The following is a 13,280-nucleotide window of genomic DNA, read 5'->3' as shown; positions in this document are numbered from 1 at the left end:
AATTCTTCTGGGTAAATACCTAGAGCAGAATTGCTGGATCAAATGGCAATTTTATATTTAGCTTCCTGAGGAACTGCCATACTGTCTTCTACAGTGGCTGCACCATTCTCCATTCCCACTAGCAATGAATGTTCCTTTCTCCACAGCCTCTCCAACACTTGTAGTTTTCTGTTTTTTAAACAGTGGCCAGTATAGTACGTGTGAAGTGGTGTCTCATAGTGGTTTGGATTTGCGTTTCTCTAACAGCTAGTGATGTTGAGCATCTTTTCCTGTGCTTTTTAGCCATTGTATTTCCTTTTTGGAAAAATGTCTATTCAAGTCTCTTGCCTATTTTTTAATTGGGCTGTTTGACTTTTTATTGTTGAGTTGTAGGGTCTCTTCACATATGCTGGGTATTAGACCCTTATTGGATAGCTGGTTTCCAAATATCTTCTCCCATTGAGTAGGCTGCCTTTTTTACTTTCTTGACAAACTCCTTTGAAGCACAAAGTTTTTAATTTTGAGGAGGTCCTATTTGTCTATTTTTTGTTTCATTGCTTATGCTTTGAGCATAAAGTTTTTTAAACCATTTGTTGCCTACCATAAGATCTTGAAGAAGCTTCTCTATATTTTCTTCTAGGAGTTTTTTGGTCCTGGCTCTTATATTTAGGTCTTTGATCCATCTTGAGTTAATTTTTGTATATGGCATGAGAGAGGGATACTCTTTCATTCTTTTGGATATGGATATCCACTTCTCTTAGCACCATTTGTTGAAGATACTATTTGTCCCAGTTGAGTGGACTTGGCAGACATGTCAAATATAGGTTGGCTATAGATGTGGAGGTCTGTTTTTTAATTTTTAAAATTTTTCTATGGATCTATATTTTAAGTCTCAATTTGGTTCCATTAGTCAATATGTCTATCCTTGTGTGAGAACCGTGTTGTTTTGACCACTGTAGCTTTAAAGTCAGGTAGTGTGAGTCTTCCAACTTTGTTCTTCTTTTTCAAGATGTTTTGCTATTCAGAGCCCCTTCCTCAAACTAATAAATTTGATAATTGACTTTTCCATTTCTTCAAAAAAAGGCTGATGTAACTCTTATTGAAATTGCATTGAATCAATCAGTTGGGTAGAACTGACATCTTAACAATATTAAGTCTTTCACTCCATGAACACAGAATGTCCTTCCATTTCTTTAGGTCTACTTTGATTTCTTTTATTAATGTATAGTTTTCTGTGTACAAGCCCTATACATCCTTAGTTAAATTTATTCCTAAATATTTTATTCTTTTAGTTGTTATTGTAAATGGAATTTTTTATTGATTTCCTCATCTTGCTCATTACTAATATATAGAAACATTGCTCATTTTTGCATATTGATCTTATATCCCACCACTTTGCTGAACTCATTTATTACATCTAGTAGCTTTGTTGTAGATCTTATGGCACTTTTATATATAGAATCGTGTTGTCGGCAAAAAATGAAAGTTTTACTTCTTTTCTGGTTGAGTGCTTTTTTTTCTTTTTCTTGCTTAGTTGATTTGGCAAGAACTTCCAATAAAGTGTTGAATAACAGTGGGCATCCTTGTCTTGTTCCTGATCTTAGAGGGAAACCTTTAAGTCTTTTACCATTAAAGTAGGGTGTAAGCTGTGGGTTTTTCATATATGCCCTTTATCTTGTTAAGGAAGTTTCCTTCTATTCCTATCTTTTGAAGTGTTTTTAATCAAGAAAGGTTGCTAGATTTTGTCAAATCCTTTTCTGCATCAATAGAGATGATCATGTGAGTTTACTCTTTCAATCTGTTAATGTGGTGTATTGCATTAATGATTTTCTCATGTTGAACCACCCTTGCATACTTGGGATAAACCCACTTGATCATGGTATATAATTCATTTAATGTGTTGTTTAATTCTATTTGCCAGTATTTTGTTGAGGATTTTGCATCTGTATTCATTAGAGGGATTGGTCTGTAATTTTCTTTTCTTGTAGCATCTTTATCTGGCTTTGGTGTTAGAGTGATGTTGACTCCATAGATTGAGTAGGTAATATTCCTTCCTCTTCAGTTTTTCGGAAAAGTTTGAGCAGGATGGAAATGCTTGGTAGAATTCACCTGTGAAGCCATTTGGTGTTGGGCTTTTCTTTGTGGGAAGGTTTTTGATAAATGTTTCAATCTCTTGTGATTGGTCTTTTGAAGTTATTTCCTCTAGAGTAGTATAGGTTGTTTCTGTGTTTCTAGGAATTTATTCATTTCAACTAAATTGTCTAATTTTTTTGGTATACAGTTGTTCACAGTATCCTCTTATGATCTCTCTTATTTCTGGGGGGCAGGGGAGGTCAGTGGTGATGTCCCCTCTCTCATTTCTGATTTTATCTATTTGCATCTTTTCTCTTTTTTTTTTAGTCTAGCTGAGAGTTTGTCAATTTTGTTTATCTTCTCCTAGAACTAACTTTTGGTTTTGTTAATTCTCTATTGTTTTACTCTCCATTTCATTTATTTCTGCTCTAATCTTCATTATTTCTTTCCTTCTTCTCACTTTGAAATTAGTTTGCTGTTCTTTTTCTGGTTCCTCGATGTGTAGCTAGGTCTTTGATTTTAGCTCTTTTTTTTAAAAATATAGGTATTTTGAGCTATAAATTTCCCTCTCAGCACGGCCTTCATTGCATCCCATAGGTTCTGATATGTTGTGTTCTCGTTTCATTCATGTCAAGATATTTATTGATTTCTCTTGCAATTTCCTGTTTAACACACCATTTAATTTTTGTGAATTTTTAGTTCTTTCCCTTTTTTGATATCTAGCTTCATTCCTTTGTAGACAGAGAAAGTGCTCTGTATAATTTCTTCCTAAACTCATTAAAACTTGTTCTGTGACCTAGTATGTGGTCTATCCTGGAGAATGACCCATGAACACTTGAGAAGAGTGCTCTTTTGGGTGCATTGTTCTGTATATGTCTGTTAGGTTTAGTTCACTTACTGTATTAGTCAAGATCGCTGTTTCCTTATTGATTATCTGTCTAGATGGTCTGTCTATTGCTGAGAATGTTGTATTAAAGTATCCCACTATTGTAGGTGTCTGTTTCTCCCCTCAATTTTGCCAGCGTTTGCCTAGAATTTTGGGGCACCCTGGTTAGGTGCATAAATATTTATTATAGTTACTTCTTGGTGAATTGCCCCTTTTATTAATATATAATGACCTTCTTTATCCCTATCTTCCTCCCACTTCTAGAATATGAGTATACTCTGCTGCTCTATACTCCACCATCTTTCAGAAGCAGGAATAAATTTAACATACTTAAATTTCTTAGAAGGATACCCGGCAAATAATAAAGACCATTTAAGTGTTAGCTATTGTTATTATTAATTATTTCACACCAGAAATTGTGCTAGCACCATTTACAGTTACAGTGCCAATCTCTTCTCTCGAGAGCTTTCAGTCCAATATTACTCTGTGAAAAATAGACAGGTAAAGGCAATGGAGAAGAATCACGTAATCTACTGAAGGCATTCTAAAACCAGGAAATTGACACATATATCATAAACTTCTGGCCTTTCAGCTCACAGTCACTTTAATAAAAGGAAAATTGATTGGTTTCCCTTGTGTAGAATGAAGCTAGTGTACAGAGTCCTGAGAAAAAAAATCTTACTTTAGTTCTTGGCATAAATTTTATACCTGGTCCAAATAGGATTTTACTCCTGTCAATTTAGAATAGTGTCTAATGTGCAAGCTAGGAAGAAGGGACTACCTTCTTCCTACCTTATTTTATTCATACGTCTAACACTTACTAATTTTACAACCTTGAGTGAATGATATAACTTGTTTGGATTTCCGTTTTCTCATCCGTAAATGGGGGTGATGATTTTGTGGAGTGAGTTGTTATACTATGTGTCATGGCAGCACAGTCTCAGGTATAAAACATGGAGTTATAGCAAATGACTACTTTATTACTTACATAGCACAAAGGGTCCAAAAGAGGGAAACGGACTTTGGCCCAGTGGTTAGGGCATCCGTCTACCACATGGGAGGTCCGCGGTTCAAGCCCCGGGCCTCCCTGACCCGTGTGGAGCTGGCCCATGCACAGTGCTGATGCGCGCAAGGAGTGCCGTGCTACACAGGGGTGTCCCCCGCGTAGGAGAGCCCCATGCGCAAGGAGTGCACCCATAAGGAGAGCTGCCCAGGGCGAAGGAGGGAGCAGCCTGCCGAGGAATGGCGCCGCCCACACTTCCCGTGCCGCTGACGACCACAGAAGCGGACAAAGAAACAAGACGCAGCAAATAGACACAGAGAACAGACAACCGGGGGAGGGGAGGGGAATTAAATAAATAAAAATAAATCTTTAAAAAAAAAAAAAGGGTCCAAAAGAGCAGAAGAGGTCCCATCATGGCCACTCCCCTGAGAAGGCCACTTGTTCAGGTCAGGGTCAGTGGATGGGGACTCCACATCCCTGCTTCACATTGGAGAGGAGGGACCATATCTGCTGCCCAAAGGACCATATGTGCTGTCCAAAGGTTGGATATTTATACACCCCAGGGGGAGGGGACCCTGCCACTGAGCAACAGGCACGTATCAGCAGCCTTTTTGTAGAGTTCTCTGCTTGATAAGCAGCTAGGATTGCTTGTTCCCAGGTTCAGGCTCAGGTTCAGGTTCAAGTTATGGTCAGGCCAGTTCATTAGACCTAGAAGCTGGAACATTGAAAAATGGTGACCAAGAGAATAAGTTGCAAATCAGTAACTGTAAAAACCCAGCAGACAGGAGGACAAACACTGTCAAACAGTTCAGTATCTCCTGAAAGGAATCTCTCTTGATTGGTATAAGATGTGTAAATCTAGTTCTATTGTTACATAGAAGAGATTTGCTCTGAAATCAAGGGGAGCTAATATAAATTAGAGGTGACCCAGTATACTAACCTAAGCATTTATTAACTTTAACAGTTGATGCTTGTGTTTATATTCTATATACTATTCATATGTTGGTAGTTCCTATTTGTTGCCTTATTGTGCGTTTGACCAAATTTTATACTTGATGTGTTATTTTCTTGAATTTTAATCCCCTCAGGGAAGTTTCTCTCTCTCTCTGTATGTGTGTGATTACTTAATCTGAGTTTTATCTAAGTATCAGAACGGAAGTTAGTCCATACTTGCTTTTAGAACCATACTTCAGAACCCTTTTGGGGCGGGGATGCCTCAGAGCTGTCCTATTCAAAGTGTGATCTGAAGATGTGCAGTTGGTCAACATACTGTTTCTGGTTTGGGACAAGTGAGATGTTTGAGCCAGAACAGCATTTAACCATCTTACTAAGCACTCTGTTTAGTTTAGCTAATGGTACTTCCTCCATGCAGGAAACCGCACTTGATTTATATTCTTGCATAAGGTACTTATGCCCTCACCAGCACTTTGCCTCTTAGAGAATCCCTTGGAACTGAGATATGGTGAATAATTTAGAAAAGAGGGACAAGGGAAGAGAAGAATAAGAAATGACTGTAATTCTTTTTTTTTAAATTTATCTCCCCCCCTCCCCCGCCTTGCTGCTTGCTTGCTCTCTGCTCTTTGAGTCCATTAGCTGTGCGTTCTTCTGTGTCTGCTTGTCTCCCTTTGTTGCATCATCTTGCTGCACCAGCTCTCCACAGGCACAGCAGGCATGGGCCGTCAGCTCTCCATGGATGTGGGCCAGCTTGCCTTCACAAGGAGGCCTTGAGAAGCAAACCTAGGGCCTCCTATATGGTAAATGGAAGTCCATTCGGTTGAGCAACATCCGCTTCCCAACCCTAATTCTTTATGCTTTGTTGACTGGGGGGATGGTGATTGTTACGGGTTGTGTTCTCCAAACAGATATGTTGAAGTCCTAATCCAAGGTACCGGTAAATGTGACTTTATTTGGAAATACGGTTTTGCAGATGTAATCAAGTTAGGATAAGGCCACAATGAATTAGGGTAGGCCCTAATCCAATATGACTTGTATCCTCATAAGAAGAGAAGAAGAAACAGACTCAGAGAGGGTAATACTATGTAAAGACAGAGACACACAGGGAGAAGATGGCCGGATGTAAAGGAAGTGGAATTGGAATTAGGCTGCCATGATCCATGCACACCAAGGATTGCCAACCATCATCGGAAGCTAGGAAGAGACAAAGAGGGATTCTTCCCTAGACCCTTCAGAGGGAGCGTGGCCCTGCGACATCTTGATTTTGGACTTTTGTCTCCAGAATTGAGAGAGAATGGATTTAAGTTGTTTTAAGCCACCCACCTTGTGACTTTATTATGGAAACTCTAGAAAACTAATATTGTAATGTCAGATAATTGTAGAAGTAGCGTCTTATGGGGAAAATGAATGTCAAAATATCCAATATAAATTTCAAGCTGGAAGTTAGAAATATAATTTTTAAACTGAAAGAGAAATCAGGGATTGAGACTAAGAATGGGAATAAACTTTTAAAGATGATAGGTGTTGGGAAACGGACTTTGGCCCAGTGGTTAGGGCGTCTGTCTACCACATGGGAGGCCCGCGGTTCAAGCCCCGGGCCTCCTTGACCCGTGTGGAGCTGGCCATGAGCAGTGCTGATGCGCGCAAGGAGTGCCGCGCCACGCAGGTGTCCCCCGCGTAGGGGAGCCTCACGCGTAAGGAGTGCACCCATAAGGAGAGCCGCCCAGCGCGAAGGAGGGAGCAGCCTGCCCAGGAATGGCGCCGCCCACACTTCCCGTGCTGCTGACGACAACAGAAGCGGACAAAGAAACAAGAAACAAGACGCAGCAAAAAGACACAGAAAACAGACAACCGGGGGAGGGGAGTGGAATTAAAGAAATAAAAAAAATAAATCTTTAAAAAAAAAAAAAAAATTAAAGATGATAGGTGAAGCCATGATTAGTTCTAAGGGAGAGAAGAAGAGAAGACCAAGGACCATACTTTTTGCAACACGTTTATTGGAAGCAGGCCATTTTGCCTAAAACATTTCTTTGTTGGATCAAGTGGTTGATTATATTCTAATAATTTGTTTCTTTTAACTGTAAAGTTTAGATCAATTTATAAAGAATTGAATCCTCCCCTTTTTTTAATAGTGGGAGAGGATCTTGTACAAGGTTCTATTTATTTATTTATTTATTTATTTAATTTCTCTCCCCTTCTCCCCCACCCCAGTGTCTGTTCTCTGTGTCTATTTGCTGCATCTTCTTTGCCCACTTCTGTTGTTGTCAGCGGCACAGGAATCTGTGTTTCCTTTTGTTGCATCATCTTTTTGTGTCTGCTCTCCATGTGTGGGGGGCCATTCCTGGGCAGGCTGAACTTTCTTTCGCACTGGGCGGCTCTCCTTATGGGGCACACTCCTTGCGTGTGGGGCTCCCCTACGCAGGGACACCCTTGCGTGGCAGGGCACTCCTTGCATGCATCAGCGCTGCACGGGTCAAGGAGGGCCCGGGGTTTGAACTGTGGACCTCCCATGTAATACATGGACACCCTAACCACTGGGCCAAGTCTGCTTCCCCTCCCTCCCCATTTTTATAGCTTTTGATGTTTTGTTACCTTTCAGTTGGCCATTTTTCACTTTATCTTGAGAACTGAGACCACCTGTGTAAACTCTTATTTGGGCCTGAGACCTGAGGCCACTAATGTCAGCATAATTTTTTGTTCCAGGAAATTTTTTCAAATCTATTTATCTAAATAAACTTGGTTTATCAGTACAAACATTTTTATTATCAGGGCAAGAATTGTGTTCAATTCAAAGCCCTATGTCCATGAATCCTATTATGTAACACACTTTGTTCAATCCCAGCTTATTCTATATCTTGAAAAAAAAGGAAGGAAAAAAGAAAAACCTCTTAAACTATTTGAGCTCACATCCCCAAACCCTGTACATACTCTTGTCTAACTTTGCCCTATTGAAACACAGTTAAAACCCTATTACGGTGGTCTTCCTTGCTGTAATAAATTTAATAAATTTTGATTTACTTGACCAGTAGGCTTTGTGGATGGTCTTTGTGGGGCATTTAATAGTCCTTACAGTAGCGTCTTAAGAAACATTTCATTTGTTTCTGTCACAGCCCCTGCTAGTGCAGCTGGAGGGAACTGGAGGAAAAAGAGGGAACCATTTACTGTGAATTGCATGATAGAGTATGCACAGCTCAGTTCAGAGAAGAGGATACTAAAGGACTGAGATGAAAAAGATTGAGAGGAAGGAGAAGGGAAAAGGGGGGTGATATTGTGGAAAAAATATATAACTGGTGAAATCTGAATAAAGGAAAAAATGGGGGTGTGACTGTCACAGATGGAACTGGATATCACCCTACTTACTAGCTAATATGTTTTTAGCCTATTACTTTTTAAAGGGTGCTCTTAGAAGACAAGAGGCTCCTGCGTCAGAGACAAAGGGTTTTATTCACAGCAGGATAAGCAACTTGAGTATTAGCATATTTATGTCACTTTCCGTTGCCTCCAAGTTAGAGAGTAGCAACATAGAGGGCCCAAATGGATGCCTGCATGCATAAGCAGGGGGGTTGCATCACAGAGGAGGAATTCTGAGCTTGGAGAATGCACTATTTTTTATCAAGAAATAAGCAAAACTTCCTTTTGTCCTTGAATGAGACAATACCTCATCCCTGAAGATTGCTCAGTTTACACACAACTCACCTAAGAAATAGCTCAGATAAAGAGCAGTGAGGACCTTACATTCTTGGCATACCCAGAAACACATGGAGAAGTACGGGAGACCCAACTGTGCCCACCAGCCAGGAGCTGGAAAACTACCGCACCTCAATTGTTAGCAAATTTTAACAAGTTTATGGGTTCTTTTTTAACACGAGTATAGCTGTAGACTCTCCCCCATGCGCACACACACACACACACATACTCCATCCCTTCCAGAAATTATTTTGGAATCCATTGGGATGGAAGGACTTTAGAGTCAAAAGTAAGCAAACTTGATATGGCTGATTTATTTGAAAAGAGACCCAATATATATTTGAACAAAAAGGAGTTATAGTATTCCTTATAAATGGGACCCAGGTGTTTGTTAAATAGATGAAAAGATTGATGATATTTGGAAGACATACAGAATGGCAGTGTGAAGGGCTCCATAGACCTGGTCCCCAGTAAAATAATTGTTGAAAATTATTTTTTTAAATTAAATTAAAATCTCTGGAAATTTTCATAGGGATATATATCAAATAAGGAAACTTATTCAAGAAAGTCAACTAAACTTAGTAAGGAGAGGAAGAGCCTATGACATTTAAACCTTGACCCACTCCCTCCATCACCCTTCCTTTCCCCCAGCTCAGTTTCACAGAAAGCTCCACTCTGGCTTGGTATGGCCAAGATGATGGGGCAAACTTTCCCCCCAGGTCTGAGTTGAGAGCTTCAGCCATCAGCATTTTTCATCATCTTAGCCACCTGTGCAGAGGCTGTGGCAACTCTAACTAAAGTATGCCACACTGAAAATACTAGGGGACTGATCTCCCTTGCCCAACTCATTCATAGGGTAGAGGTTCCGTGTCAGCACAGGCAAGCTGAAAAGACCAGAGGCTACCACCCCCACCCAGAACCCCTGCTCCTAAAATAGTGTCACTCAAGCAATGGGGCATGCCATTGTCCTAGCCCTAGCTCCAGAGCTGTGGCTCATGGATTTTGTTCAGGAGGAGAGGCAGGCCATAAAACAGAGTTCCAAAGATCTCCCCTATAGAAATGTTTTTGTTTTTGTTTTTTTTTAAACAGAGCTTGAGGAAGTTCAAGTCTAAAGGCACTCTCAGGAATAATGGAGGTTTTCGTACTAAGCAATAAGAAAAGGCTGCTAGCTTCATTGTACGTGCTAGCTAAATCTCAGGCTGGCTAGTTTAACAGAGCTAGAGAAATAGCTAAGAGCCCACCTGGCATCAGAATAAACCTGACACTGTCCTCGAAAGTTATTCCTGCAAAGGGACCAAAATTGAATTGGATCACACTGGAGCAATTTATTCCCCAGGCATTGTCAAAAACAAAGAACAGTCTGTAACTAGTGAAATCTAACAGCTGGATGGGATACCAATAGAGGCGTAAGAGGGAGGTCAAAGAAATATCCAGAGAGAACCCTACTAAAACCACTGTCATCCCAGTATGATAGTATACATGCCCAAGGATGTGTGTATGAAGGACCAGCTTCAGAGGCTGCATATGAGGAGAGAAATAGACTTCCCTAAAATTGTCCAGCTACATCACTAAACCAACAAGAAAATAACAAGTCCCAGAAGTGCTACAGTATATTATCTAAAGTGTCCAGTTTTCAATAACAGCAAAAAATTGAGATATGCAAAGGGACAGAAAGTGTGACCCATTACACAGGGGAAAAATCACTGAACATAAACTGCCTTTTTGAGGTCTGAGATGTTAGACTTAGCAAAATTATTATAAATATGTTAACAGGCAGAGGAAACCATGCTTAAAGAAGTAAAGGAAGGTAATATGGCAGTTTCTTACCGAATAGAATTTCAAAAAAGAAATATTTAAAATTAAATGGAAATTCTAGAGGTGAAAAAGTTCAATGAAAGAAATGAGGAAATTTACTAGAGAAAAAATATTTAAAGAAATCATGGTTGAAAACTTCCAAAATTTAATGAAAACATTAGTCTACACATTCAGGAAGCTAAATGAACTTCACCTAGGATAAATACAAAAATATTCACTCACAGAAACATCATAGTAAAAATGTTAATAACAAAGAGAAAATCGTAAAAGCAGCAAAAGAAAAGCCGTAATCACTTATAAAGGAACCTCATTAACAAAAACAGCTCATCAAAAACAATGGGGGCCAAAAAGCAGTGGGATGATACATTTAAAATGCTGAAAGAAAAAAAGAACAAACTACCAAACAAGAATCCTATATCTAGCAAAACTATCTTTTAAAAGGGAAAGTGAAATAAAGGCATTCCCAGGAAAACAAAAAATAAAATAATTTGTTGCTAGCAGAACAGTCTTATAAGAAATATTAAAGGAAGTTCTTCAGGTTGAAAGAAGTGGTCTCAGATGATAATTCAAATCTACACATACCCAAAGAAAGATCAATGGTAAAGGTAAGAATATAGGGAAACGGACTTTGGCCCAGTGGTTAGGGCGTCCGTCTACCATATGGGAGGTCCGCGGTTCAAACCCCGGGCCTCCTTGACCCGTGTGGAGCTGGCCATGCGCAGTGCTGATGCGCGCAAGGAGTGCCGTGCCACGCAAGGGTGTCCCCCGCGTGGGGGAGCCCCACGCGCAAGGAGTGCGCCCGTGAGGAAAGCCGCCCAGCGTGAAAAGAAAGAGCAGCCTGCCCAGGAATGGCGCCGCCCACACTTCCCGTGCCACTGACGACAACAGAAGCGGACAAAGAAACAAGACGCAGCAAATAGACACCAAGAACAGACAACCAGGGGAGGGGGGGGGGAATTAAATAAATAAATAAATCTTTAAAAAAAAAAAAAAAGGTAAGAATATAATTATAAAAGACAGTATAAATGTATATTTATTATCCTTTTTATTTTACCTCATTTAAAAAGCAGTTATATAAGACAATGTGTATATAATTACAGTGTTGGACCTTTATCATATAGGAATGTATATATTTTTAGGTTTTATTTATTTTTACTTGTCTTTTTAAAAAAGATTCATAGATTGTAAAAAATGTTATATTAAAAAATATAAGAGGTTCCCAAAACCCCCCCCATCCCACCCCCCCCCCACACACACTCCTCCTACACCAACAGCCTCTTTCATCATTGTGGCACATTCATTGCATTTGGTGAATACATTTTGGAACACTGCTGCCCCACATGGATTATAGCTTACATTGTAGTTTACACTCTCCCCCAGTCCATTCAGTGGGTTATGGCAGGATATAAAATGTCCTCCATCTGTCCCTGCAATATCATTTAGGACAACTCCAACTCCCAAAAATGCCCCCATATCACATCTCTTCTTCCCTCTTCCTGCCCTCAGCAACTCCCGTGGCCACTGTCTCCACATCAGTGATACAATTTCTTCCATTGCTAGAGTCACAATAGTTCTTTAGTAGAATACCAGTAAGTCCACTCTAATCCATATTTTATTCCTCCATCCTGTGGGCCCTGGGATGGTGATGGCCAGTCCACCTCTAAATTGAGAGGATGCTTAGATTCCACATGGCTAGTGAATGCGATTCTCCTGATTGCAGTTGTAGGTACTCTCGGTTCCCTGGTGTGGTGGTTGACCATCTTCACCTCCCTGTTAGCTCACCTGGATAAGTCCAACAAATTGGAGAGTAGGAGTTGCAACTCTGCTAAGGTTCATGGCCTAGCTGGCATATGGCCAGTCCAGAGACTCAAGTCTTCTGAGTATACACCAACCCCAGCACCAGCCACAGGTTCAGTAAATGTGACAGAAGAGGCATGTGTAGAAAAGTCACATCTGAGTCCAACTTCATCACACTCAGGAGCACAAATTCCAAAGTAGGGCCCACTGACAAGGCACTGAACTCCAGAGCCATCTGCCATGATTGTAGAACCTGTGTGTCTCTGTAGCCCTCAGGAGCACCAGTACCTGGGGTTGTATCTACTTTGGCTGTCTCTGGGATCCTGCTGAGACGTGCATAAGCATATCCCCTCTAATGAGCTCCTGACCCATTTTGACGTCTCTTAGCCATGTAAACTCATTTGTCTTTACCATTTCTCCCTTTTACTCAAGGTCTTTTTCTAGTGGCATCACCAGCTGGTGATTGGTAATAATCTCTTGGCGCCAGGGAGGCTTATCCCCAGGAGTCATGTACCACACTGGGGAGAAATTAGAGCAGTTACATGCTGAGTTTGGCTTAGAGAGTGGCCAAGAAATGTAATATATTTGACAATAACACAAAGGAGTCAGGTAGGAGCAAAGCTGTGTTAGAGTAAGGAAATGATACCAGATGCTAACTTGAATCCATAGGAAAAAATAAAGAGAACCAAATATGTTAAATGATAAGATTAATATACAAATATAATATTTATTTGCTTGGTTTTTTCTCTACTTCTTTAAGAGATACAGAATTATTTAAAGCAATAGTTATAATGTATTGTTGAGTTTGTAAAATATATAGATTTAATAGGTTTGTCAATAATTGCACAAAAAAGGGAGAGGGTCCTTTTTCTATATCTAACTGGAATTTAGTATAAATCTGAGTAGATACTGATAAGATGTATGGAGCAATCACTAATAAAATAAATTTTAAAAATCATGAGAGGAATTCAAATGTGACACTAGCAAATAGTTCCTTAAAACAAACAAAAAAAGCAGTAAAGGAGGAATGAACAGAAATGCATGAGAAAACAGAAGTAAATCCAACTATACCAGTAACAGCATTAA

General features: G+C 39.9%; 1 protein-coding gene across 2 annotated transcripts in view; it reads left to right on the top strand.

Annotated features, from left to right (window-relative positions):
- The window catches only part of AMN1 (antagonist of mitotic exit network 1 homolog), a 101,661-nt gene that overhangs the window by 3,271 nt on the left and 85,110 nt on the right, over nt 1–13,280 (top strand). The gene's annotated exons all lie outside the window — the stretch shown is intronic.

This window comes from Dasypus novemcinctus, chromosome 20 (genome assembly GCF_030445035.2).
Source record: "Dasypus novemcinctus isolate mDasNov1 chromosome 20, mDasNov1.1.hap2, whole genome shotgun sequence".
In the NCBI taxonomy this organism is placed as follows: domain Eukaryota; kingdom Metazoa; phylum Chordata; class Mammalia; order Cingulata; family Dasypodidae; genus Dasypus; species Dasypus novemcinctus.
Note: the sequence above shows the minus strand (reverse complement) of the source record. Positions and strands in the feature narration are given on the sequence as shown.